The 23,689-nt window shown below is 40.5% G+C and overlaps 1 protein-coding gene across 3 annotated transcripts in view; it reads right to left on the reverse strand.

Moving 5' to 3' along the window:
• EXPH5 (exophilin 5) overlaps window positions 1–23,689 on the reverse strand; it is a 72,643-nt gene that overhangs the window by 32,979 nt on the left and 15,975 nt on the right. The window contains exon 1 of one of the 3 annotated variants that reach the window (XM_019718718.3): window positions 21,228–21,659. The exons of the other annotated variants lie outside the window; for them this stretch is intronic. The gene's annotated coding sequence lies outside the window, so the exon portion shown is untranslated. Of the gene's footprint in view, window positions 1–21,227; window positions 21,660–23,689 lie in introns of those variants that run through there. 3 annotated transcript variants of the gene reach the window in all.

Consider the following 23,689-nt stretch of genomic DNA (forward strand, 5'->3'; position numbering starts at 1 on the left):
TATTTTTGCAGTAAACGTCTTTGCCACAGGCATTTTTGCCACACTACTAATTGGCCATAAAGCAGTTTTGCCGTAAAAGATAAAATAGCTGGTTGACAGTTCGGTTTAGATTTGGTAGACATAATGTATTTAAGCTAGTTATCAGTTTGGTTTCATTTCTCCATCAACAAAACTCTTGCAGTACTCCCATTTTTCGATTATATAAATCTTAAACCTCATAATGGACTCTACAGTGAGCAGTAGACATGGTGGTCTTAAAATAGTGGATGAAAATAACTACATATAAAGCCAGATTGTAAAACTACAGTAAACCAGTTTGCATACTATACTAGATTATGATAACATTTCAGTCTGCAAATCGTTCATTGAGCTGGGTCATCCTTCTGTAACCATACATGAACTTCATTTCTTTAGCATTTTGCATTTTGCTTTAATCCAAGCTAACTTTGTTTATTCTGATAGAACTTTAACTCACTTGCATTCTTTCCCCCAGACCCTCCTACCTGTACATACACTGTGTGTCCACTTCTTTTAATCATTAAGCCTTTAGGACATTAGGTTCTGGTCAGCATCAAACTCACTTAAAAATAAAACTTCCAGTCTAATCAATCATGACCAAGATACAATAACCAACCCTCAACAGAATAAGGTTTTGGTCAAACAAAGATAACACCTTGGCCTTGGTTAGATTTCAGCTTCCAGACTCATGAAAGCAGAACAGCCCCATGAATGGCATCCCCCTGGGAATCGGGCAGAGCATACCCTGACTGACACCAGGACCTGAAGCCATCATCCATTGCTCCCTGCCTTAGCCCTGACCATCAGCAGAGCCAGTGACCCCAGGTCCCACAGTAACCATGATTAATGATTTTCCCTTATATAACCTGGCTGCTATAACCTGGCTGCTAGAGGCCATGGGGAGCCAGGTTTCTGAGAGCACTAGGCTCACCTGTGTCTCCAACTTGGCGCCAACTCCTTGGATAAACTTTTACTTTATTTACTGCAAATGCGTGCTCATGTGTCTTCTTTTGCTTGGATGCAGGCAGGCCAGCGGACTCTTTTTGTTTTTTTTCCATTTTATTGGGTAACAGTGTATTTTTTCCAGGGCCCATCAGCTCCAAGTCAAGTCGTTGTCCTTCAACTAGTTGTGGAGGGCACAGCTCAGCTCCAAGTCCAGTTGCCATTTTCAATCTAGTTGCGGGGTGCATAACCCACCATCCCATGCGGCGATCGCGGATCGATCGGGCAACCTTGTTGTTAAGAGCATGTACTCTAACCAACTAAGCTAACCAGTTGCTCCAGGGGACCTCTTTGAGTCTGTGGTAACACTTCCCACCCGGTAAAACCAAAAGTCAACCAACTATGGCAAATATAAAACAAACAGCCACTAATTCACAAGAGTCTTCCAGGGCATTAATTCAGTTCTGTAGCTAATTCAGATACAACAGCCTTGTTCAGACATTAGATAGGACTGTGACGTCAGATTGTATTGCGTGGTTTTTCAGAGCGCAATGCAAAGCTCAATTATAAACATGCATCCTAGACTTGGAAGACATGTATTTTCATTTCTCACAATAAAGTCTTTTTAATTTTGTTATTAATTTTTCATGTTTCATCACGTCCTTTTTCGTGTCCCTCTCTTATGTTTTATTAGTTTGTCTTTTATGATGAAATTACCTTACGGCCAATTAGTTGTATGGTAAAAATATTTGCGGCAAAGATGTTTACGGCAAAAATGCTTACAGTGAAAATACGGGATACGATTTTTCACATGGTTGTAATAAAACTTATTCAATATATATTTGTGGAAGGCCTCCTATGGTGCAGACATGGAGTTACAATGTGAGCAGAGCAGATATGGTTTTTATCACAGAGCTTACCGTCCAATGGGAGAGACAGAGGTCCAATTATGATAATGGATGTAAGGTAATAAAGAAAGGTAAGTATGATTTACTTATTCAACACATGATTGAATTCTGGGTAAAAAGCAGTGAATAAGTCAAGTCCTTGCCCTCATGTAATTTATATTCTGCTGGGGGGGGGGGGGCAAACAATAAAAAAAACAACAGATGCTATGAGAGCGTATAAAAAGGGGACCTGGTCTGAAGCCTCAGCAAAGATTTTCCTGAGAGGTTGAAGGATGACGGTTGAGGCAAAGGGATAGTGGGCAGGGGAGAGAGTTTTCTAGGCAGAAGGGTAGCGGCTGCGGAGCCAGTGCCCCAAGGAAGAAACAAGAAACTGAAATGAGGTCTACCTGGCTGGAGCATGGAGATGGAGAAGGCAAACTGAAAGGGAGAGGAGGAGGCAGCTGCTAGCTTATGCAGTGTTTGGGGTTGGGTTAAGCAGCTTGGCATTTAGTCCTGGAGCAATGAGAAAGCACGGATGACATGGCAGGGGCAATGACACATCAGCCCTGCATTTTTAAAAGATCATCCTAGCTGCAGGTGGAGAGTTTATTCTAGTGGAGAACAGGAGTGTAGTGAGGATACTTGTAGAGTCTGGGAAAAAAATTATTTGCTTGGACCAGGATGGTGTTGGTGAAGGTAAAGAAAAGTAGAAAGTATTCAGAGCTACTTAGTAGATAAAATTGACCCCCAGTGTCCACCAAGTAATGATGTGACTTTGCAGGGTTAGGGGCAGAGACATGTCAAGGAAGACTCTAGATTTCTGATTTACATGGTGCATAGAAGATGCCATTCATAGATACAATGCTTATATAATCTAAAACAAACAAAAAAAACGGAACAAAAAATCCAACATTATATATAAACACCTTCAATATTACTCGTCTTTGGAGCAATTTTTAAATATTTGCATAATATTCGAGCTGGTATATTTTCCATAATTTATTTACTATTTCTCTGGTGTAGAACATTGAGATATTCTCCCTTATACATATTGCTGTAATAAACATCAGTGTGCATTTTCTATTTTTACAGTGCTTCTGAAAGACACTGAAGCAGAATTATTGGGTCAAAAAGTCTAAACATTTTTGTGATTTTTTATACACCCTGCCAAAATGCTTCTCACAATGGCTGCAGCAATATTACCGATGCCTGCAATGTACAAGACTGCCATTAGACAATCTTGGGAGACTACGTATATACTATTTTGAGTGTTTTTATTTTCCGAATTTAATACTTTCAAGGCACCATGTTTATAATTGTGGGTGGCTATTTTTCTTTTAAGAATTTTTGTTTTCTTAATAAAATATGCTACATTTCTTTGATAAGTAGTGAGGTTTGAACACTTTCCCATGTCTGTTTACTAATTACATTTTGTGTTTTGGCAGTTGTACATTTTATCAGTTTATGAATCAATGCATCATAGTTTTCATTGGAATGAGGCACATTTAATAAAAATATGAACTCATTGCTCTAAATATTTCCCCCAGGTTTCTGACTTTCATTCTGATTAAAGTTGAACGTTGGGCCATAGAAACCTATGGATTAGAAGTAGGTAAAACATAATTGATTTGTAGATGTGCATATGCTAATATTTGTTTCATGAAAACTGAGAAATGAAACTCAGACATTAGTTACATGCAGGTACATGAGAGGGTAACATTTTAAGGAAACCCAGCAGCTTCTAAAGCAGAAATATTTCAAGAATGATCCTGGGATGGTTGTCAGGAAAGTGGGGAACATGTAAAGCTAGAAAATTCAAGGGTAAGGTAGTAAAAAATAGCATTGTGTTTACTTATTACCAAGGAAGCAAAACATAAATAGTTCGGCCATTGAGAGCAGGCAGTCCACTTTATGCCAATGAGAGGAATTTCAGGGATACAAATGACATACATGTAGATAAATTACACATGCACAGCTTGTTTGCTTCATTAGTCCAGTTTGACTCAATGTTATCATGAGGGACTGTTGTCCGTACTTGTAATCTGTTCTACCCCTAGGCTGGTTAATTTGACTACGTTAAATCAGGTGTTTTTTTTACTGGGCCATATAGTCTCAGTCCTCTGCTCCAAGTCAAAATGCTCTTCCTTCATTCATAGGAATCTAGTCTGCCATGTGCTGCCTTGGATTCCATTCTAGCACCTCCTGAATGAGTCTGTCCTCCGAGGTTCCTCCTCTGGAGTTAAATTTATTTTTCCGTTATTTTCCATTCTTGAGTAATGAACCATATCCCTCTTCTCCTCTTCTTAATCTTCCCCACCTGTACCCTTTCTGACCTTTGCTACTCACTTTTCTTTTTCATCTTTATTCTGAGCAGGTCTGTGTCCTCTTTGTCATCTTTATTCTCATGAGTAATTAATTATGTACTACCCATTTAGAAGGTGCTCAGTAAATGATAGCTGTCCCTTTATTTCCATTCCTTGACCTCACTTGTCTGCTTTCTGTGAATCAAATCCTAGCCCATTCTTGAGTTGCCATTTGATAGTAGAAGAGCACTGGACGAAGGTCAGGTTCTAGCTGGACGATCTTGGCCAAATATTTAACTTTCTTGGCTTTATTTTCCTTGTCTGTAAAAGAGGGTTAGATGATGTGGTATACTGTTTACAAAGAAGGCCTCCACAAGGCCCCTCATCCCTGAAGTTACACTCCTTTGCGATATGACTGTCACTTCTCCACCCCCTTGAATCTGGGCTCACCTTGTGTTTGCTTAGACCAGTTGAAAATGATAAAATGAAATTGTAAGACTTCTGAGCCTTGGCCTTAAAAGGCCTTGTAGCTTCTGCACTCTCCCTTCTGGTATCTTGATACTGCTATATAAAGAAGCCTGGGTTAGCTTTCTTGAGGATGAGATCTTGCTCAGAGAGAGGCACAGCAGAGTGCCATCCCCAACTGCCAGACAGGCGAGTGAAGCCATCTTAGATCAGACACAGTCGAGCCCTCAGACCACTGGAGCCAAATGAGTGATCCCAGGCGAGACCAGGAGGAGAACCACCCCACTGAGCCCAACCCAAATGGCTGTCCCACAGAACTGAGCTAATGAACACAAGTCCTTTCAAGACTTTAAACTTTGGAATGGTTTGTTGTGCACAATTGAAAAATATGGACACAGATGAGGATTATCTTGAAGATATCTTCTAGTCTAAAATGTTCGGTCAAAAGACTCATTCCCATCAGATTTAAATCATTGAGAGAGCTTATAAAACTGAAAAGGGCTTTAAAACATCAATCTACCTGTCTTCAGGTGAAATAATGACAATAACAAATAATAACAGCAAGATGCTATGTATGGACCTCCTACTTATCTCCCAGGATTTTGCAGTCATTGCTAATCCTCACAACACTGCAGAGATACTGAAGTCCTCATTGACAGAGAAGACACTGAACTCTGCAGACTGGAGCTGTTGAACTGGGATGGGAACTCACGCTTCCATTCTGAAGCCCAGTATCTGTCTCACTGTCTCTGGATATTATTAACTCCATTAATATGCAATGCAATTGATGTAAGCTTAAAGTGACTTTACCAATTAAAAAGGTGGTAATGGTCATTCAAAGATGATTGAGAAGAGAGCAGTGAAAGCAAACAAGTCCCTGAAGCCATAAAACAGGGGTTATAGTGTCCATTTTCTTGTCAGAAAAATCTCAAATATTTCTCACAATCATTCCCCTTATCAGCTCCTCTTGCCGAGGGCATTAATTCCTCTTTTTGCTGTTTTCACCCCCTTTTTGTCTCATCACTCACAGTTTCTCTCTACTTTTCTTACTTCCTTGGGTTCTGTATACATATTGTTGGTTCTTTTCTCACCTTCCTGTACCCGACCCATCTTATTGCACCTTGCTCTGCCTTCTAGACAGCTAAGCATCCGGATCTCTATCAACCCTCTATTCTTGGTTTCAAGGACCTCTTGCCAAATAGTCTCCAAATCCCCCACCCTATCTTGGTCTCTCAAGTTTAGTCATTAGTGAACCCTGGAACAAATTGTTCAATTACTCTGAATCCTGTAAAAGCGGATTTGTTGCTTGAATTATAGGAGATCAAAGCAACATAAAGTTTTCCTCCCACACAGGAATTCAAACACATTTTTGTTTCATGTTGCCCAGCAACCACACACAGAAAAAGCACAAATGGAGTGCAGGGGTCAGGAACTGTGTCCCGAGTCAGAGCTTAAACATCCCGTTAATACCATACGGAAGCTGCATCAGTCTGTCCAAGCAAGAACCTTTTCAAAGCACTGCAACCCCCAGGAAACTCACCATCTCAGGAAAGTGTTGCCCCTTTGTTTTCCTGCTCCAGAAATGTGATACTTCCAGGTGGAGATTTCATATGGCTCATTCTCGAGGGAAAGCTTTAGGACAACTATGCTGAGTTCTCAGCCAGGGAGGGGCAGAGTAAAGACAGCAAAAGCCCTGGTCAGTGGCTGCCATGGCAGCTTTACAATCCAGGGCCTGGCCTCTCCTCTCCCTGTTAATCTTCTAAAAAGATGGTTTTTGAGAGCCTTTACCTTGACATCAGAACCTGTTTTGGGCTTAGCCCATGGCCAAGACTAAGGGAGGGGCAGGGATTAGAAAAAGCAAGAAGGTGTATGGAAAAAACTGTGCTCTTTTGTTAGTAGTAAAGTTAAACCATAGAAGTCTGGAGGAAGGGAAGATCAGATAAGGAAAAGTGATAAACTAAAGCAAGCAACAACAACAAAAAATAACACATCTTTAGAACTCAGAGTGACAGCAAAATAATGGCACCAGTTTCTGTATACATATTGTCAAGCTGTGGGGACAGAGCCAGGAGAGCAGTTTCCAGGCTCTCTGCCTCACATGGAAAGGTGCTGGCTCGGGTAGTAAATGACCATCAACTGTGATTGGATGGTCGTCTGCTGTGACTGGCTGGCTGTCAGGTGTAACCGGTTGGCCAATTGGTCACTGATATAACTGCCGTGACTACGTTGGTTGGTTGGCTGGTTGGCAGGTAGAAAAGTGGACGGCGGATTGCGGATCCTGTTGATCCTACTTCGTGTGTCTCCCTGGCCGCCAGCGAGAATACAGTGGTATGACTCCCCTATCTATGGCTCCGTGGGAGTTCCTTTTTGGCCTCACTATATCCTGCGTTCCTATGTGGGGAGCGGGAGCTGAGACCCCACATGACACCCTGCATGACACATGCCAAGCTAGATGATAAAGCCCATTTAAACTCCTTGAATGGCTGTGATTGAGATTACCCAATCTAGAATAAAAGACGACCTTTTATAAATATTTTAAATTGAGCATTGAGCATTCCTATCCAGGAATTTATTCTCACATGACACAGGGTCACAACAGAAGGAAAAAATAAATTGTCTAAATAACACTAATGATGTGTAATTCCCATACTGATTCAAATCACAGTGAGTGATCTCTTACCAGCTAGTCCCTCTAAAGAAGATGCTATAGAAAGACTAGCTGTCTACTTGGAAGTCCACTTAGAGTTTAAGTGCCAATCGGGGCTTTTCTGTCTTCCTAGGTTTATCTTTTTAAAATCCATTTATGCCTTTTACCCAAACCACCTGAGAAAGCACCAGTGTCACCTCTGCATTTACCAAATTATATTGAATTTCTTGTCATGTACCTGATTGGGCCTCTGTATTTCAGCCTGAAGAGTCCCAATCTTTCACATAGTTCTCATGTGTCAGTTGCCCTTTCACTACCTTTGCCCTTTCCTTCTGTTGTTTCTCTCAGGATCCATCACATGATTAAAAAGAAACAACTAGTAGAGGATTTATGATTCCACATTCAAAACTGACAATAACTTTATGCAATATGGAGATAATATTTTGTGTTATGTCTGGTCCCTTCACGGTGCTGCTGAATGTTATGGGAACCTTGCACATTGTATCAGCACTTTGCTCCCAGAGGAGGAAACTGGGCCTACAATTAAATGTTAAGTGTGTATCATGTGACAGCCACTGTGCTGGATGCTTCCATATAAGTTATCGCATTTAATCACCACAGGTGCCCAAGAGGGTAGCTATTATTATATTCATATTACAGTAAAAGGAATTGAAGCCATGAAAGGTAAAACAAACAAACAAACAACAAAGCTTGCCTGTGGTTATAAAGTGGTGAATGAAAAAGCTAGGCTTCTACCTAGCTTCAGACCCCCATGATGCAGCATGGTAACATGTGTTGAGTGAGTATAGGTATTATTTTCCAGAGCCTGAATTATTTAACACTTGCATGTCTCTGTACTTTTTTGCATCCTAGTTGTCTTGCCACTGGATTGTCAGCTCTCTAAGCAGAGTACCAGACTTCCTGAACACACAGCAAGCCGTGACTAAATATTTGTTGAATAATCCAATAAATAAACACAAAAGAATTAAAAACTGGAATTTTTTGCCTTTACTTTCTACTTATTCCTCTTTATACAGATGCTCAGACATCTTCCACTGAAATTTGCAAGACAAGAGTTAATGCAAGTTCATTGTTAGGGTTCTATAATTGTACGGAAGCTGCAGAATTGGATATAAATGGCTGTTATAGGGCTGTTACTGTAAAGGTGTAACTCAGGGAATCAATAAGATTGTTAGACATCGCTAGTTTGCAGTCTGATCCACCTGATATTCAGCTGTTTTCTCTTTGTTTCTCTCCCTCACTGCCCGATTTAATCACTCTGCTTTCCCAAGTCTACATGCATACCTTGATAATCTAACTAATCAGCAGAACACAAACTTGCAAGAAACTGAGTCAGCCCTCCGGACACCAGCAACCAGGCTGCAATTCATATGTCAGATGACATATGAATCACCCATAAGACGGGATTCGAGATAACCATCGCAGAACAAACTGGACCCCAGGAGATGTTCTCCTGGAAGAGTCATATGACTAACTCCCCCTTTACTTTGTTCTACTTCCTGTGTACCTATAAAGACTTCTTACCGTTCTAGGAATGGGGAGATGGCCTTTTGACAGGAGTCTGCCATCCTCCCAGAATGCCGGCATGCTGAATAAACCTGCTTTTCTTTCCACCAACCTTGTCTCTCAATTTTTAACTTTTTCATGTAGCAGGCAGCCAGACCTTAGCACGGTAAAATTACTAGCACAGCTACAAGGCACGTTAGAGCCAATAAGTTCTGATGCATAAAGTGTATGATCTCAATATCTTGGATTTGCTATTATACATTTATTTGTATATTTACATGTTTAGTTATTGTGTAATGTCATATCATATCATATGTCCTAGCCTATTTATCACAGCATGTCATTCATGGCTTCTTTCCAAAGATGAGTATGAGGTGGGATCAAAAACTACGGTGAATGTTTAAACAACAAAAAATTATTACAGTAAAAGACACATTGCTATTATTACCTCTCAAAATACTCCCCCTTGCATCGAACACACTTATCTCTTCATTCTTGCCACTTGCTGAAGCAGTTCTGGAAGTCCTCTTTCATGACTGTCTTTAGTTGCGCTGTCATGGCTGCCTCGATGTCCTGAATTGATTCAAAACATTTACCTTTTATGGTCATTTTAACTTTGGGGAAGAGCAAAGAGTCACACGGTACCAGGTTCGGTGAATAAAGTGAATGAAGATACACCGTAATGTTTTTATTTGACAGAAATTGCCATTCCAGAAGCGATGTGTGACACAGAGCCCTTCTGATGTGATCACAGAATATGGTGAATGCTGCTGCCAAGTGCCATCCGATGGAAAGACAGGGATCTTCAATATCGGAAGTGGTGTGTCAAAACTTAATAACCGTGTGTGACAAGTTTCAACTTGTTCAGTGCAGTCAGTCGGGTGTGAGCTATGGTTGAGAGAAGGTGTGTTTTAAAGTGTGCTGTAAATCATCCTCCGTCATGAAAACGCTCCATGTCACACATCACTTCTGGTATACAGCAATTTCCGTCAAATAAAAACATTATGGTATGTCCTCATCCACCTTATTCACTGTACAATTTCTGGCTCTTCCCCAAAGTCAAAATGACCATAAAAGGTAAACATTTTGAATCAATTCAGGACATGGAAGCCGCAATGACAGGGCAACTAAAGACACTCATGAAAGAGGACTTCCAGAACTGCTTCAGAAAGTGGCAAGAACGATGGGATAAGTGTGTTTGAAGCAAGGAGGAGTATTTTGAGGTGGATTAAAGGCAATGTGTCTTTTACTGTAATAATTTTCTTTTTTTTAAAGATTTTATTGGGGAAGGGGAACAGGACTTTATTGGGGAACAGTGTGTACTTCTAGGCCTTTTTCCAAGTCAAGTTGTTGTCCTTTCAGTCTTAGTTGTGGAGGGTGCAGCTCAGCTCCACGTCCAGTTGCCGTTTTCTAGTTGCAGGGGGCACAGCCCTCCATCCCTTGCGGGAGTCGAGGAATCTAACCGGCAACCTTGTGGTTAAGAGGACACATTCCAACCAACTGAGCCATCGGGGGGCTCAGCTGCAGCTCAGCTCAAGGTGCCATGTTCAACCTTAGTTGCAGAGGGCGCTGCCCACCATCCCTTGCGGGACTCGAGGAGTTGAACCGGCAACGTTGTGGTGAGAGACCACTGGCCCATGTGGGAATCGAACCGGCAGCCTTCAGAGTTAGGAGCATGGAGCTCTAACCGCCTGAGCCACAGGGCCAGCCCTAATAATTTTTTTTATTTAAACATTCACTGTATTGTTTGATCACACCTCGAATATCCCAAATTCTGACCATACCCTCTATACTGTTAGTTAAGTAAACTTAGGTAACAAGACATATCTAGTACATATCTAGGGCATCTCTCTTTCATTTTTATGAATAAGAATGCAGAGCATATTTTTGTCTCATATTCAGGCAATTTAATGTTAATTCTTATATCATGTCCTGCCAAGAAAAGAGACAGAAAGAGGATTGGTATTGAGGAGCATAGGCAATGCCATTAAGGTTGAAAGTAAGTGATGCCCCCATAGTTTCATTCTGGGTCCAGGCAGAAAAATCACAAGAGTGTATTGTCTCCACTGTAATTAATATCCCCCATTGTTTTACTGAAATTACTTCACCCTCTGTGTCATGCAAACTTAAAGATGTTAGAAAACAAACTCCAATCTAACATTCTGGAAGTAGCTTTAACTTTAAGGAACTTAATGCTTCAATATGAGACTCCTACCCCCACTCCTACCCACATACACTGACCAAATAGGTAAGCTAAGAGGAAAGAAAGATAGTTCTCAAATAGCTAGTCAGTCTTTGCTTCAGGACACAGAATCCTGAGAAAATGCCCTGGGTTTCCTAAATGCCACGCTGTGAACGTATTATTGCCCCTCGGTTCCCATCAAGGGTCATGGAAACTCAGAAGTCCATGGCTGCAAATTATTATCCACTGCAGGATTCACAGACTGAGTCAAAGATGGTTTGATATGGACATCTGATAAAGCTCATTGGCTTGGATTACAGTGTGTAGTGCATGTTCAGAAAGTTAACCCCTGAAGTAACCCTTATCCAAATGGTTGCTGCCTTTCCCAAGTTCTCTCTAGCAAAGCTGCTTCACAATGATCAGCTTGGGTTTAAACTGCTTTTCTCCATCTAGGGAGCTGACAGACCGACATTCCACCTTATCAGAAATTACTGTACAATCACACATCAAAGTGCTTTACTTTGAACATTTCCCCCTGAATCCTTGTGCTAAATGTTGTCCTTAGAATTATTATTCTGCTGATCAGTTATTCCAAACACACATAATATTTTCATGTGGTATTATCTCACCTAGAAGTTTATTACGTTTTTGTCTTTAGATGTAGTTACATTTATTCACACAAATACACTCCTAAAATGCACTCCTAGAATAACTATAACAAAATCAGTACCTTGACTGAAATGAAGCAATGCTACAGTACAAATGCATATTGTCTTCTCTTAATTATGTAAATTATTTGTGGAATCTTAACATTTGTATAAAAGTTATTTTACTGGTAATATTGTTATACATTATTATTTGCTATCATGTTAACTTTCAGATTTTAGTACCTAAGTTCTTCTTTCTCAATAACAAAGACAATTTGTGATCATTGTTCAAAATGTAACAAATGCTTTATCATAAATCTCAATAGGTCTTTGGAGAAAAAGCCTAAATGAAGCTTCATTACATAAGAAAAATGATAATGGAGCATTGTAGGTTATGTACTTTAAATGGATATGTCTGAAGTAATGCCAAATGTATTTTACAGACGTGGAAATGAAAAGAACTTGGTATAGGTATATGGGTGTGGCTTATTCTTTATTAACAATGACCTTAGACTTTTAAAGTCATCATCTATTTAGCTTTCAGTTCCTTTGGACTTGTTTGCAAAAATGTTTTTCTTTCAGGTAGGATAAAGTAATGTATAACAAAGAAAAAGAAACATGGATACCTGATTCCCCCAACTTTCTGTTCTGGTTTAAATCATTCTGGTGCCTCTATTCTCTTTATTGATATGCAAAAATAGGATTCAGGCCACAGAAATAATGAATTAAGCATGGTGGTAGATCTGTCTGAGAGACTTGGACTACTTTTCTAGCACATAGGCAGTGTATGAAGTTCTGAGAGCCTGTCCCACTCCGAGCAAAGTGGTTGTGGGTAGTTGCTGTGCTTTGCGTCATGTGATCTAAACCTTTCTGTATTCCTGACCCTAATTAACCAAACCAGGGATTTGTGCTTGACCCCAAAACTAAACATGAGCAAAAATACTGCCCAGCTGATGTGCTTTACTTTGAAGAATAATTAAAAAGTTTAAATGTCCTTTCTTTTGGCATGCTTTAAAATCATGATGACAAGTAAGACAAACTAAAGTGACACAGAAGATTAGAGCTACACAGTGAGAAGGCATTAAGCAGCACCATGAGTAGAAGCTGTGATGCAACAGAGTTACAAAGAGGCAGAGCCATGGGGCAGAGAGTAAAGTTCTAAGAAGAAAATCAGCTGTGGCAATGGAAGCAAACAGGGAGAAGCAGAGCAGAGTAGTTGAGCCGCAAGTCTGGCTGATTTTCATCCTGGTTGATTGTCACCAGAATGCTGCTTTATTCTGATCAACTTTCCAATTCCCAAGGTTTGGCTGTGTAGGATGTGGCTGTTTTCTGTATTTCCTTACTTCCCCACTGTAGACTCACAATGAAGTGCCATCCATCACATAAGTGAAACAGCCAGCCATAGCAATATATAGGAATCTGCTCACAAGGGAGTTTTTCAGCATTGGGACAGGAAATTTCAAATGTCAACAAAACTGACTTTGATTCATTATTACATTTTAAATTTGTTTTCTAATTATGAAAGTAAAATTGCACTCATAAATATGATTTGGAAAACACAGAAAAGCTTGAAGGAAAAAAAAAAAGGCACTCATAATCCCCTATTAGAGAGAAAACCACAGGCCCAGAATGGCATCACTTGTACTACAGCCCATGATACCAAATCTAGACTTAATACCTGACCTGGTTGCTGTTTTGACCTTCACCAGTAATGTAATCTTAAGGAACCAGTCTGGAATTTTCTGGTCCATACCAGCGAGGTAATCCGTCACACTGGCCATCTCCAAGCTCCCCTTAGTAAGAAGAGGCAATCTGCATGATAAAACCCTTGCCATTCCTCCCCCCTACCCTCCAAAGATGATATCCTGATTTAAAAATAATCTTTCCTTTTGCTAATAACTCCTTTGCCACAACCTTCTTCCTGTAAAAAGCTTTCATTTTATAAAACCCCTTGGAGCTCGCTTCTCGTTGCTAGATGGGATGCTGCCTAATTCATGAATCCCTTAGTAAAGCCTATTAGATCTTCAAATTTACTCTGTTGAATTTTGTTGTTGAACACCCCATAACCAGAGATATTGCAATGTGTGCATATGTCCACCTACGTAGCATTTTAAAGCAGGGGTAACAGGCTATTATACTGAAAACCAGCCTGTCTGTTTTAGCTGAGGCATAAAATCAAGAGATTCTGCGTATCCAAGAGAACTGTGAAAAGACTAATCAGAACATGCTTGGTAGGATTTATAAAATCAAACTAAAAAAAGCCAAAGCCTTTCCCTTATGTTTTCTTTTCGTTTCATAGTTTCCAGTCTTCTGTTTAAGGTTTTAGCCCATTTTAGGTTGATTTTTGTGTATGGTATAAGATAAGGGTCCAGTTTCATTCTTTTGCATGTAGATATCCAGTTTTCCCAACACCATTGTTGAAAAGACTATCTTTTCTCCATGTGTATTCTTGGCACCCTTGTCAAAGATCAGTTGACATGTATGCATGATTTATTTCTTGGCTCTCTACTCTGTTCCATTTGTCTAATCTTTATGTCAGTACCATATTGTTTTAATTACTGTAGCTTTGTAACATATTCTGAAATCAGGAAGTGGGATGTGATTTCATGGATATGACAACAAAAGCAAAAATAGACAAGTGGGTCTATATCACACTAAAAAGCTTCAGCACAGCAAATGAAACAATAGGGTGAAAAGGCAACCTGTGGAATAAGAGAAAATAGATGCAAACTATATCTCTGATAAAGGGTTAATTTCTAAAATATATAAGGACCTCCTACAACTCAATAGCAAATAAATAACCTGATTTAAAAATGGGCTAAGGACTTGAATAGACATGTCTCCAAAGAAGGCATACAAATTGCTCAATGTCAATAATCATCAGGTAAATGCAAATCAAAACCACAATGAGATATTACCTCTTACTCATCAGGATGGCTATTATAAAAAAAAAAAAAAAAAAAAAAAAAGAGAGAGAGAGAAACTGTTGGCAAGGATGAGAAAATTTGAACCCTTGTACACTGTTGATGGGAATGCAAAATGACATAGCTACTATGAAAAACAGTATGGAGATTCCCAAAAAATTTAAAAATAGAACTATCATATGGTCCAGCAATTCCACTTCTGGAAATATATCTGAAGGAAACTAAAACACTAGGTCTAAGAGATATCTATACATTCATGTTCACAGCAGCATTATTCACAATGGTAAAGATGTAGAAACAATCCATCAGTAGATGAAGGAATAAATAAATAAAATATGGTATATATTTACAATGGAATATCATTCAGCCTTTGAAAAGAAGGAAATCCTACAATATGCAACAATGGTGGATGAACCTTGCAGAAATTATGCTAAGTGAAATAAGCCAGTCACAAAAGGACAAATACTGCATGATTCCATGATATGAGGTTTCTAAAATAGTCAGACTCGTAGTAGCAAAGAATAGAATGGTGGCTGTCAGGGGTTGGGGAGAGGGAAATGGGGAGTTGCTAATCAACAGGTATAAAATTTCAGTTGTGCATGAATGAATAAGTTCTGCTCTACAACACTGCACCTATAGATAACAGTGCTGTGTTTTGCACTGAAAAATCTGTTAAGAGGGTAGATCTCATGTTCAGTGTTCACACACACACACACACACACACACACACACACACACACACACCCCCAAAGCCCTCGTGTTAGGGTTACAAGTCCCCTTATCCACATTGAGTCAGAAGACTGAGACAGTGGGAGTCTTTCTTTAGAGAGAGGGCTTCAACAGTACCACTGGAAGAGCTTAGTATATACCCTTTACAGTTTTGGGGAAAAGCTGGCTGTTGTTTGACTCTTGCCCTAGAAGTGTAAGTTTGAGAAATGGGGCCAGCCAGCCCAGAGTGAAGAAGTAAAGGCAGATTGTTCGGCTGGTAATCAGTCCTTGCTTCCAGGGCTTCTCAGGCAGAAAGGGTGTGCATGTTTCCCATGGACAAGGTGTGGGCCACAGGAGAGTCTGAGGAGATGTGGGCTTCTCTCACATGAGAGCTGGCTCAAGAGGTGTAGAGACTTAAGAGGCTGTGGGTAAACCACTGGATTCCTAGGAACATTGTGGGGTTGGCAGAGAGCAGGGGAGAGCACATCCCATCAAGAGAGCTGCAGAACAGTGCCTGACTATGGATGCATCTCTGAAAACCCCACATGATCACCTAAGAGGCAAATTTAAACACCTGTCCGACCAGAGAGTGTGAAGCCACCCTACAGCCATCCCAGTCAAGCAAGAGCTTTTCAGCATATTGTATGTCCCTTAAGCCACCCCCTCCAAACCAAACTTGTACCTCTCCTCCCATCCACACTCCACTTCAACTCTGGAATAGCCAAAAACCACCATCGAGGGAGTGAAGAGGCAGAGGCTTGTGGGGAAAGGGAGGATCAGATCCCTCCTCACTGTTACAGGCTTCTCACTGCAGCAAGCGCTGGCTGTGTGAGGGGCAATGGCTGCTGCTCTGAGTGAAGCTGAATTAACTGGGGACTGGACGATCGAATTATCGGACTGAATTGAGACTGTGTTTTGTGTCTCCCAGTGACCAAACGACTTTTATTACCTAAGAGTGAGCAGAAAAGTCATGGGACTGCCCACATTTAATTCAGTAGCATTTAAAGGCAAAACTGAAGATGTTTTCTGGTTATATTATTATCATATATATGAGTCCTGCTCATTCAACATGCCAGTTATACATGTATGAATTTAAAAAATGTTTTTATACTATAAATACTGTTTTGCAGTCAACATTTCCCACTTAGCATTATACTAAGAATGCTGTGTTACACCAATGTTATTTTACCATTGTATCTTTATGCCATAGTATATGTACGTACTCCCATATTATTAGATACATCAGCTGTTTCTAATTTTTTATAGCTATATTGTTGAAATGAACTTGCTTCAGAACTAGCATGGTACAGAACTCTGATAAATTTCTTAGCATAAATTTCCTTGAAATAGAATCACCAGGCCAAAGGATGAACATGTTTTCATGACTTATGAAACACGTCACCAAATTGCCCTGGAGAAAGGTTACATCACACCAAATTTTTCTCCAACCATCAGATTCCATATGAGGACTAATTTTCCCATGCTCTTGCCAACATTAGGTATTATTGTTCTTATTAATCTTTGCTAATCTGATCCCTAATAAGCAAAAACATGGGTCTTTTCATTTAAAAAATTCTTTGAGTACTAGAGAGGTTGAACATTATTTCATGTTTATTGGATATGCGTCATTTTTTATGACTTAATCTGCTCAAAACCTTTGCTTATTATTTTAACCAGGTGTCACTGAAAATATTAGTTCTTTGAAGTTGAAGGCAAAGGGCCAAAAGGATGGCAGAATTGGCAACTCTTGGTGTTTGTTTCAAAGTGGAGTGCACAGACTGGTCTGTGTGTCACTAAGCAGGGCACTGAAAATGCCGCGGAGCAGTGCTGAGTGCTGTCTGCAGCGCACCTCATCCTTGGGGTTATTTGCCTCCTATTGTTCTTGCTTCTGTTCAAGTTGCAGGGCTAGGTACAAAGAGAGGTATAATGTGGCCAAACAAACCAGACACCATTGTGTCTAATACTATCTTCATCTTTTCCCAGCCAGTTGTCCCAAACTGGCATGGTTGCATAAAATCACTGTCTGAGCTCACATGAGGGTGCTGGGCCTGGATGGTGGGAAGAATCAGATGGGTTCTAATCCCTTTGTTACTTGGGCTGATCGAATGACATCTATGTTTCTCATGCTCCTCATCTTTAAAACTCAGTTCTTTATGACCAGACCCCACGCTTACCTATCTGGACTTGCTTCCCATTAACCTCTCATTTAAACCCTAGGTGCCAACCATTCCAAACTCTGTGCCACGCATGCTTCCTAGGTCTTTTTCCAAGTTACTCTTCCTCCTTACACAATCTTTTCCCACAATCTAACTCAGGGCTAGAACTTAGCTAAAAGATTGAAAAGTGGTATTTGAGTGAAAAAAAATGAATTCAGTTAAACTATAATGAGCATTTAAATTTGTAAGAAAGATTTGAAGACACTGGGAAATTTAAGATCTAACAGTGGGAAAAGATATGTATAAAATAGCTGTGATATATAACACAGGACATGGTAGATCATTAAAAGAGAAAATTTCTCTACCTACAATACTTCTGACACTAACTATTTTGGAATCAGTGCAGATCCCACAGGTTAAGGGTTCAGTCCCACAAAACTGACCCATTTTAGATACCAATCTCAAGTCCAGGCCTCCAGTACTTCTGATTGGACCAACTGGCTATAAACTGGAGGTTCCCATGACCTCCTCTTTAGGTTTAATAATTTTCTAGAACGGCTCACAGGTAAATAGCTTACGTGCTCTGACCAATTTATTACTGAGGATATTTTAAAGGATAAAAATGAATAGCCAGGTATGAAGAGATACATAGGACAAGGTCCAGAAAGGTCCTGAGCACAGCAGCTTCTGTCCCCGTGGAGTTTGGGTTATGCCACCCTCCTGACACATGGACATATTCATGTCCACCAGCCCAGAAGCTCTCTGAACTTTGTTGTTTAGGGTTTTATGGAGGCTTCCTTATGTAAGCATGGTTGATTCAATCATTGGCCACTGTTGATGAAGTCAATCTCCAGCTTCCCTCTTTTCCCCTTGGAGGTCAGGGAGTGGGGCTAAAAGTTCCAACCCCTCTGATCACCTAGTTAGTTCCTCTGGAAACCAGACCCCATCCTCCAAGACTCACCTCATTAGCGTAAACTCAATTGTGGTTGAAAGGGGCTTATGAATAAGGAAAGATACTCCTCTCACCTCTACCATTCAGGAAATTTCAGAGGTTTAGAAAGGCAGGAACTGGCGACAAAGATCAAATATATATATATATTGTCTCATATATATATCCCAAAAGGTATACACATTTTAAGACAGGAAAAAACTATTAAAACTGTAATACTCAATATATACCAATAACAAAAGATGAATATAAGTCATACAAGTCACGTGTATACATTTTTTGGCACCCCCAGTGTATGTGTGTGTGTGTGTCTGTGTGTATTTCTTATTATATCACAATCATATAATAGAAACCAAGACTCTTGCTTTGGGATCATAAATAAGATTGATTCTGGCTAAGGCCTGAGAAAGCATTCGTGAAGATGGGTCCTAAAGGACAGGTAGTGTAACCACAGAACCAGCTCAAAGTGCTCCTATCCTGTTTAACAAGACACTTTTTTGCTTTTCAGAGACAACAGACCAAAACCACAAGTCATGCAGCAGAGGAGAGAACTTTGACCTCCACTGCACTTGGAATTAAAGGCTTACACTCCTCCCCCGCCCCCCCCCCCAACCCCTAACCAAAAGACTGGGACAGAACCTGAACTTGAACACCAGAACCCTTGCAGAAGTGAATGGTCTATTGTCCTGGAAGATGCGGTGCTGACACCCTTGTACCATAAATGCCAAGTTTCAAGTCCTCCAATAAAAACTTGCCCCACCAGCACTTCCGCATACCTGTTTCCCGACCCCTGAAAAACACTTAACCTAGTCCAGGGAGCAAGATGGATTTTAGGCACTATTAGGTCTCCCATCTTCTTAGGAGCCTTCTTAGGAAAAACCTTTAACCTTCCCCTAACTACCTAAAAGAATTTAGATAGAGGACCTGCTCCAGCAAGGGAGCTACTGTGTTTCCCCGAAAATAAGACCGGGTCTTATATTAAGGTTTGCTCCAAAAGACACATTAGGGTTTATGTTCAGGGGATGTCATCCTGAAAAATCATGCTGGGGTTTATTTTCTGGTTAGCTCTTATTTTTGGGGAAACACGGTATCATCAAAGGTAACTAGTCGAATATGAACTAGCGTGTGATAGGGAGGAAGTTTCCTTTGATCCAAGTCCTCTCTGTGTCTCATTGTTAAAGAGGACCCAGGATTTCTTTTCCAAACACTTGCTTTTCATCTCCATGTGAATTGCCTTCCTGCCCTTTGAAGTCCCAACCCCATTTCTCCTTAGCTCCTTGGCAAATAAACCTTAACTGCCCGATTTGTCCTCTGGTCCCATATTCTTAGTCATATATATATATATATATATATATATATATATATATATATATATTAATTTGTTTATTTCCCCCTGTTAATTTGCCTTGTGTCAATTTGATTACTAGACTAGCCAGAAGAATTTAGAAGGGTAGAAGTAAAATTATTTTCCTCCCCAATAGTTTGTTTTTGTTTTGTTTGTTTGTTTGTTGCAAGGGGTCATAGGACATTTTTATTTGCTGGCCTTGCATCAAGAGAAATTGTCCAAATTTACTCATGGAGATCCACCACTATCTATTAATATTTTCATTGCTGTCCTGTGTCATTGAGCTATAAATAAGAATCCCTAAACCTCTGAAAATCTCTCAATTCCTTGGTAGATACACACAGATAGTATTGAGAAGCCTCACTGCTAAGGCCATGCAAGTCTTCTGGAGGCTTTCTATGCTCTCATGTAAAGAACAGGGCTTGGACGGAAAGCTAAAGATTTCATTTTGTGGCTTTATACCTGTCACTCACAGAAACACCAACACATTTGGCGATTAATTGCTCCCTGATTTAGCAGATTCACCTAAAAGCCTGAGATACAGAGAAAGGTGTCACAACCCTTTAATACATAGTTAACTTCTGTTTTATCGAAATGATTTTGTACTGCTCTGCTATTTATCGTTTACAGAATAAAAAAAGAAAAAAGTTCATCTAAATTTCATTCTCTGTGTGCAAGGTTGTTAAAAGTTAGTGAACATTTAGTAGAAGATACTGAAGGTGAACAGATCCCTGAAAAGAGGAGGGAAGGAATTCAGGTGTGATGGAATGCTCTAGCAAGCCAGCAGTAACCCACAGTACACAAACACAAGTCCTTCTCTTAAGGACTTTAGCTCCCAATATTGTCATTAATAGCGATTCTGAATTGAAGACTTACATACTCCAGCTACTGTTTAAAGTTCAGTAAGTATGTTATGTAGAATTGGTTCAGTGGAACTGTTAACAAGCCATAATTGCAAGTCATTCTCCCCTTATCCACCTTCCACTTATCTACATCCAATTACCTTTAAGGCCAGTCTTTTTATGAAGGCTTTCATAATAATTTCAGCTCCCATCCATATTTCTCTCACTCCAAAAACCTAGTCTCTTTGCCACCCATTAGGCACTTAGTCATGTGTAGTCTCACAATAATATTTAAATTTTCATGCCCTGTCATTCCCAAATAGATTATCAATTTTTTGAGTTCTACACTTTGCATTTACCATAGCAGACTGTATAGCCCATAAAACAGTAGGTCCTGAAAATATTTGTTAAGTATCTCTTACTTTAATAAAATTGAAAAGATCACTTATCCTGATCCCCCGAAGATGTTGGGATTTATTTAAGTAAACTCCCACCAAGATAATTATCTTGGAAAGGGGGTATCTTTTTCATTTATCACTGTGCCACCTGAAGATAACATTCTCAGCCTTGCTGCTGGCTTTGAACCCAGAGCTGTGCATTCAATATAGTCAAGCAAATTTTGGAATACCAGGGCCAAATGATCTCTCTGCCAGGGGCTTTATTTATCCTGTGCACAGCAGCTTACCTGGTGGGTGCTGGGTAGCACACGGTAGAATGATGGCTTTGTCTCTCTCCTCAGTGACTCTGGACAAGCTTCCAAACCAAGGTCACCGTGCCCTAAGCTGGTGGGCAGGGCACACCGAAGACAGAGAATCCCTCACTTGCTGACGCTGAAATAAACTTCTGCTGACCCCGGAACGAAGAGGAGGGTGCTGCTGAAAAGCCCGCTTGCTGAAAAGCCCGCTTGCCGCTACTTTACAGGGGTAAACAGCCACTTGAAATGAAATGTCTTGTTTTTTTGTTTTTGCAGGGGGAAAAGGGTGTTTCAATGATCAGTTGGTCTTAATTATTTTTGCTTTGAGAAGGAGAGAGATAAAGCTCCTGACAGAATTCCAAAGCTGAAAGGGAGGAAATGAAACCACTTGCGGTTGCATCTGGCTGGCTATGCACCTGCTGTCTGGCAGGCTGTTCACCTCTGCTTGCCCGGGTGGTGTCCCTGTGGGCCAATCAGTCCCTCTGATATTGTCAGGTGGCTGCTTTCGGCTTCTCCCCAGATGTCCTTTTCCAGACCATCTGGAGCTGGGGAACAAGTTTCAACTTGCCTGGCCAGAATTCTGCTTTGAAATCTGCCCACTCCTCACTTCATTCCCAATCCTGGTCACAGGCCAAAAACTTGACCTTAATTGCCAAGAAGTAACATTCATCAAGAGGTAATATATCTAAATGTTTAAAAGTTGATAGGAATTTATGTTCTTTAATATTCAGAAATATTACCTCACCCTGGACTCACAAAGTGTAGAGTCCACTTGAATCCACCACTTTCAGTGTAAACAGTAGGTCAAATGTCAAAAACTCATCAAAGCCAGAACCTGAGTTCATGTTAATGTTCCTTTCTCCCTCCTCCAGCCAATCAGGCACTAAATCCTACGAGTTTAACTTTCCACATATTTCTTGAATCACTCCCCTCCTCTTCATCTCTAGTCAAGTCCCTAAACATATCTTTCTTTTAATCCAGGCTTCACCCTATACCCAGAGCCATCCACCTAAGAAGCGAATCTGACAGTGTCACTCTGTTGCTCTAAGCATTTCAGAGGCTCCTCCTCTTCTCCAGTTTGTATCAAGCTGTCTTGTCAGTCATTGCCTCTCACTTTGCATTCTGGTGTGATGCTGATGGTCCTGCACCTCCACCATAGTCTTTCCACCTTTGTGCCTTACTTAATGCTGTTCACTCCATTTGGAACACCCTTTCCTTCTTTATTCACCCCACACCTCCTTTAAGACTCAGTTTACCATCATTTCGTCCAGCAATTCTTCCTTGAGACCTCATATAGGGTTAAATTACCTCTGTATCCCTGTGTGTAACTATCTTATCATCTGCTGCATTATGGTGGCTATACTGTTTCTAAACCAGTCTCCCTCACTCCACTGAGAGGTGTAGAGAGTATTTTTGTATCTCTGGTACTAGGTTCATAGCAGGATCTCAATGTAGCTGCTAAATAAATGAGTGATGCATAACAGAAATGTTGTTGAATTGTGATATGGAAAAAAAAATATCTATCCTGTGGGGCTCTCACTCTAGCGAGGAACACTGATGTACCCAGAGCTCTGACCCCGATGCTGTGAGGTACTGTGAGGAGGGTCCAGAGGCTGGCAACAGGGTCCAAAGACAGTTGCCTTAATGCCGCAAATGGAAGAGCTTGTTGTATCTGGCAGCTCCACGAGAAAAAGGGTGAAATTGCAATGCTGCTCCCAATACTTAATTCTGACGGTTGATTGATGACTACTTGCTTCACAGGAAGGAAGGCAGATGCAAGCCAAAGGTGTACTAGGGACCTGGCTTACCTCCCCAAGAGACCCAGGTCCCTGGAGGTGTAGAAACTTCAATATTTAGCTGGCTGCCACCTGTGAGTGGCAGCTCAGAGATAAGCTGAGAGTAGAAAGGTATTTTAATTATTTTAATGATAAAACTATAATTGTTGTTTTGGAGCACTGTTAGAAAATTATGGCATTTACACTACTTGTTATTTGGTTTTTAGGCACACGCAAATTGTTTATAATAACAATTTTACATTTATGTATCACTTCGTTCCTGTGATCTCCTTAAGGATGTAGGAAGCACAGAACAAGGTATTATAAGTTGACACATGGGGGAAGTGAAAAAAAAGCTGGGGAAGAAACTGGAACCAGAGCTCAGTAAAAAGTGGGTGTACAAAGTGTTAGGTAGAGCTAGGTGAGGGTGGGTCCAGTGTGACTTTGAAGGTGAGATACTTACCCTGGAGGGAATATGTTACTCATAAACCTTTTAAAACGTTTTGCCTGGATGGCAGTGGCAAAGCAATTAAACGGCTTTCGACAGACATGACATAATTTATTGGCCTTTCCAGTTGTCTTTAGTGGAGCCTGTGCTATAGCATAACCTACAACTAAGAATGCACTTTGGGGGGCGGTGGGGCAGGGGTTTGCTGAGCATAGGGGAGAAACTGATAT

Source organism: Rhinolophus sinicus, chromosome 14, assembly GCF_057876585.1.
Source record: "Rhinolophus sinicus isolate RSI-liver-muscle chromosome 14, RSI-T2T, whole genome shotgun sequence".
Lineage (NCBI taxonomy): Eukaryota > Metazoa > Chordata > Mammalia > Chiroptera > Rhinolophidae > Rhinolophus > Rhinolophus sinicus.